We start from the raw sequence: 6,032 nt of genomic DNA, 5'->3' as shown, positions 1-6,032 counted from the left end.
TTGGACAAGCATCCCACTTATGATTAACACCTCTCGCAAGCATCTGCAACTACGAAAGAAGAATTAAGACAAAGTCTAACCATAGCATTAAACTCGTGGATCCAAATCAGCCCCTTACGAAGCAACGCATAAACTAGGGTTTAAGCTTTTGTCACTCTAGCAACCCATCATCTACTTACTACTTACCAGTGCCTTCCTCTAGGCCCAAATAATGGTGAAGTGTTATGTAGTCGACGTTCACATAACACCACTAGAGGAAAAACAACATACAACACATCAAAATATCGAACGAATACCAAATTCACATGAGTACTTATAGCATGATTTATCCCATGTCCTCAGGAACAAAAGTAACTACTCACAAAGCAAAATCATATGAACTAGGGTTTGGAGATGAGATGGTTCTGATGAAGATGTTGATGGTGATGAGTCCCCTCCGATGAGAGGAGTGTTGGTGATGACGATGGCGACGATTTCCCCCTCCAAGAGGGAAGTTTCCCCGGCAGGATTGTCCTGCCGGAGCTCTAGATTGGTTCTTCTCAAGTTGCGCCTCGTGGCAGCGGCAAATCATCCGAAAAGCCTCCTCTCGATTTTTTCGAGACCAAAACCCTTCTTGTAGCAAAAGAGGGGGGCCAGTGGGCCAGCAGGGAGCTCACAAGCCCCCTAGGCGCGGCCAGGGGGTGGTCGCGCCTAGCAGGCTTGTGGCCACCTGCTCGCGCCCCTCTGGCACTTCTTCGGCCTATTATTTTTATAAATCCCAAAAAAATCCACGTTGACTTTTACGGATTTTGGAGTTGCGCAGAATAGGCATCTCAAACTTGCTCCTTTTTCAGGCCAGAATTCCAACTGCCGGCATTCTCCCTCTTTACGTAAACCTTGCAAAATAAGAGAGAAAAGGCATAAGGATTGTACCGTGAAGTGTAATAACAGCCCAAAAAGCGATAAATATCAACATGAAAGCATGATGCAAAATGGACGTATCAAGGCCGAGTTAGATCGTCAAGACGACTTAGATGCATTGGAAGGCGAGCGTGATATAGCTAGGCCCGGGTCTACTTTTTATCAAGCGGAGCCTCGGCGCTATAAGAGCAGAGAAGTTTGGTCAAAGGCATACAACATGGGTGAACTTGTTCTATGCCTCCGAGAAAAGAAGAAGCATAAACTTAACCCCAAATGGGAGGGTCCTTTCATAATTGATGAAGTCTTGACACGAGGAGCTTATCGCCTGCGCAACCTAGAGGACAACCGCCTTGAGCCAAGCCCATGGAACGCAGCTCCCCTTTGGCATTTCTACGGCTAGACCGATGTCGCTACCTTCTTCATACCCTTACATTTTTCTTTTTTTCAAGTTTTCTTGATTACTTTTGTAGGATCACTTAATATTTTCCCAGGATATGTTTGGATGAACCGAACTACTTCAAGCATTTATCGGAACACATTCATGAAAAATAGAGTGTCTAAACCCGATATCACGTGGGGGCTTTGATAGGGAAGTCGTTCAATGTATTTATTTATCCTATATCTTTATGTACTATATGACTCGACTGAACATCGATTTATGCCACTATATGCATCAATTGGACTTAAGATTCTTGCAATGCTGGGTTGCCTTGCTCCTGTGCTTACCCCCTACGTTCTTGAATGTTCAGCTAGGGGGTAAAGGGAACACGTTTGTGATTGTTACGACTGGTTTGTCCGGATACGTACCTCAGTCGGGTGAAGCCAAAAGCTAGTGTTTCTTAAGATACAACTTGGTAGGTTGTGAATGAGGTTCATATAATTGGCATTGTTCTCCACAAAAGGGGATTATTCATCCCGAAATAGCAGCTATTTGCACTACAAGGATACATAGCTATAACATCTATGTTTTATGTAGTTGTCAGATTTAGGGCTCTGCAAAATCCTAAAGATTCGAACTCGGGGCGTGTACAAAGATCTCTCCGTGCTTAGCCTTGCCTAGCACGCTACTCGATGGGGACGACAAAGGACTCACTCGATGGTGAGGGAAACACAAAACACAACAGTTTACCCAGGTTCGGGCCGCTGCGAAGCATAAAACCATACTCCTGCTTTGGTGGATTGCCTCTCGTGGAGGTTGCTGGATGAACTAGTACAGTGCTCAGGAGCCTCCGGAGGCTGGGTGACTTTGTGTGTCACTAATGGGTGAATGTACCGATCCCCCTATGAAGTATCCTACCCTCTCTATTTATAGTGGAGGCATGGGTCCTCTTCCCTTATTGTTTCGGCGGGAAGGGATCCCACAATGGCCAATTTTGAAGGGGAACAGGGGAACATGCTCCCCTACCCAAAGGTTGTCTTCGCCTACAAAGTAGCTGCCCGCGCTGCACGGACGGGCCCGAGGATGACGTCTGCCCTGCTGGCGGGCGGCGGTGGCTTTGTTGCACCAGAAGGGAAACCTTTGGAAGATGCCTTGGGAACCCATATACGTCCTTGCCCCCTTTGCACTAAAGGGGAAACTCCTCCGTCCTATCGTTTGCTGCTCGCATGTCCTTCCCTTGCGTCACCCTTGACTCCTGAGGCCGGGCCTCGCCTCCGAATAACCGCCGCTCCAAAGGGGTCCTGAGGAGGCCCGCTACAGGTCATGATGGCGTTCCTCCTCGTGAGGCTTGGCCCCTCATCAGGGCCTTGCCTCAAGTGGTGTTGTACCGGTTGGTTTGCTTGATGAAGTGGCCCAGCCCTGGTCCATAGGCACGCACGTCTGCGTACACCATACCCAGAACGGCGAAAGTAGCCCCCGGGCCCATGGCTGCTCGGGTTGGCTTTTGGGCGGCGCCTCGAGGGGCGGCCTGAGGTGCCGCGGGCCCTAAATGCATGTGGGTCAGGCCGGTGCGCGTCACACGGCTGGTGTTGGGTCCTCCTTGTCTTATGTCTCTGCCCGAGTTATTAGGTGCCCTGCTTGTTGCGTCGGTTCCTTATTTTTTTCCTTCTCCCTCACTCGCTCTTCCTCCTTGGTCTTCAACTCCAACCGGCGTCTCCCGGATCCAGCGCCGTGCCGCTGCTTCACCAGTCCTGCGATGGCGCACGCCGTCAAGCAGAAGCCAGAGGTGCAAGTTCTGGCTCCGGCTCCTCCGCTCTTGGAGTGCACCCTTTCCAAGGACGTGGATCTTGTCCCCGTGCTTCCATGGACTGCGGTCGAGCACGGGCGAACCCTGATCTCGCATGGCTCCATAGAGGAGCGGCCCGTGTCGAAGGCAGTATTCCCCTTCTTCCTCCACAGTATCTACACCGGGCCGGTGCCGCCCTTCTCCAGGTTCTTCATCGTCGTCTTGAACCACTATGGGATCCAAGCCCTTCATCTCCAGCCCAACTCCATCTTGCTTCTGCCTGTCTTTGCTTTCTACTGTGAGGTTTTCGTTAGCATGCAGCCTTCAGTTGCTCTCCTCTGCCATTTCTTCAGCATGCACCTGCATCACGGCGCCCCTTTGTCGGCGTGCGTCTCCTTCGTGCCGGCCCAGAGCGGCAATGTGCTCCTGAAGGCCGGGAAGAAGGTGGAGAACTTCAGGCACCGCTCGGTCTTCATGAGCCTCAAGGACGCCAACCCTCGGCTGGAGGAGCCGAAGGGGTTTCTGGAGAAGACTTCCGTGTGGAGCTCGGCAAAGCTCTCCGACCCTCGGGCTGCGCCCTTGTTGGAGCTCTTTTCCCGCGACATCAGCGCCAAGAGGCTGATTGGGGGGATGATAGCGAAGGAGTTCCTCGCGCAGCGCCTGGCACCTCTCCAAGCCCACTCCAGATCCCTGTGGGAATACCGAGCCAGTGACGACGAGCTTCGGCTCCGGTCCCAGGACCTCCCCACTAAGGATCTGAACAGGGTCGTGGCGATCTTGCTGGGTGGCGATCCTGGTGACCTTCCTGAGGCCCTAGGTCTATTGTACCATTGCAACGACCGGGCCGCCTGGTCGCCGCGATGCCTGTCTTCAACGAGCGGGGGCTCCTCCCGGCTGAGGGCTCCAGTCCGGTAGAGGTGTCATGTGGCAACACCTCTGGTGAGGGGGACTCGTAGAAGACCATCGACGACTGCCCGGCGAGTGCACCTCTTCCGTCACAAGTCGTCCTCCGCGCGAGCTTGAAGATGATGATGCCACTAGCGTGGCCCCTGGTGGGTCCCTCCCATGACCGGTCAGGACCTCCAGGGGACCCGCGTCGACCCCGCGCGCCATGCGGTCTACGTGTGTGCTCGCCTCCCACAAGCTCGGGGCTGAGCCGTCCCCGGCGCATCCCGCCCCTACAGGTGGGAAATCTGAGGCGCCGGGCTCCTCCCTCTGTGGGAGGCCCTGTCGCCCCTGTCGTCGCCGGGGCAGAGAGGAGGAAGAGCTGGTGCAATGTCGAAGAGTAAGTTACTTGTCTTGGCACACCTCGCGCGTCCATCGTTCTCGCTCGGCTGATTCCCCTTTTTGCCTGATGTACAGGGACGTCGGCTCGCCGGGGGAGAAGAGGAAGAAGGCGGTCGTCAAGCCGAAGGCGACTCCTGGTGCACCGCCGGCCCTCTCTAACGTGTCGCCGCCTGCCGATGGGGAAGGGTAGGCTTGTGGAGCAATCTCTAAGGCTTTGGTAGCCGAGCCCTCCGAGACCCCGAAGCATCTTGAAGCGATCGTGGAGGCGCTGCTGCCCGAGGGGCGGGCTCTAGAGGGCCCCAAATCTTCTGATGCACTAATGCTTGGGATCCCGAGCAGCCTTCGGAGCCCCCTGTTCCTCATGGCGCTGCCTCCCTGACGGCACCACCCGCTTTTGTACTAGAGGCTCTATAGGAGGAGGTCCAGAAGACCTCGGTTTACACCCAGGGCGTCCTGAACGCGGCCTTCAGTGCCCTGGGCAACGTAGCGATCAACTTGGGGAAAAGCGAGAGGGAGGCCAAGGCTACCCGCGCCACGCGCGAGGAGGCGCTGAAGGAAGCCGAGGCGGCTGCGAAATGCTCGGAAGAGATGTAAGTCCGCCTGAAGGCCCTCCAAGGAGAACTAGCCAAGCTAGTCGAGCAGCATCGCCAGCGGGAGGAAGAACTCACGGCCCGCGAGGCCAAGATCGCCGCCCAGGAGGAAGAGCTGTCCTAGAAGGTGAATTGCCTGGGCGCCAAGCCGGCACGCTTGGACGAGTAGGAGAAGGAGGTTACCTCGAGGAATGCCCTCCTCGATGCCAAGGAGGAAGCCTTCGCCGCAACCGAGAGGAAGAAGGTCACGAAGCTGGCCGGTTTCCCGGACGTCAAGCTCAAGCTTCGCATGGCGCTCCATTCCCTCTGCCAGGATGGGTTTGATGAGCCTCTGGCCGCCCCAGAGGGCGGCTTCGCCGCGCTTCCGGCGGAGCTTGTCGTGGCACTGTAGAACGCCTTCGTCCAGGTGGACAAGATCTTGGACAGCAAGTGTCGCGACATCTTCTTCGAGGCCGTGACACGCGTCTTCAATCACCTTCACCTTCGTGAGCCGGGATTTGACTTCAGCTCCGTGATCCTGTCGTTCCCCATTGAGGCCCGCCACAGCGCTGAGGAGGCAGTGAAGGGCCCTGTGGAGGTATTGGCGAAGAGGTTTGCTACCTCTTGAGCTTGCGTTGGTTTTTTTCCCTTAAAGAGGAAAGGGTGATGCAGCACAGTAGTAGTAAGTATTTCCCTCAGTTTGAGAACCAAGGTATCAATCCAGTAGGAGTATCAAGATGAGGCACCAATGTACCTGCGCAAAAACAGCAAACTTGCACCCAACGCTACAAAGGGGTTGTCAATACCTTCACGATTGATTGAAAGGTGAGATCTGAAGGCGGAAAGTGCAACAAAGTAAAAGTGTAGGGCTGAAAATATGATGTGAAGTAGACCCGGGGGCCATAGTGTTCACCAGAGGCTTCTCTCAAGATAGCAAATATTACGGTGGGTGATAGAATTAATGTCGAGCAATTTATAGAACCGCGCAAAGTCATGACGATATCTAAGGCAATGATCATACATATAGGCATCACGTCCGAGACAAGTAGACCGATACTTTCTGCATCTACTACTATTACTCCACACATCAACCGCTATCCAGCATGCATAT

This window comes from Hordeum vulgare, chromosome 7H (assembly GCF_904849725.1).
Source record: "Hordeum vulgare subsp. vulgare chromosome 7H, MorexV3_pseudomolecules_assembly, whole genome shotgun sequence".
Taxonomy (NCBI): Eukaryota; Viridiplantae; Streptophyta; class Magnoliopsida; order Poales; family Poaceae; genus Hordeum; species Hordeum vulgare.
The sequence above is the reverse complement of the archived record's forward strand: the minus strand, read 5'-3'. Positions refer to the sequence as shown.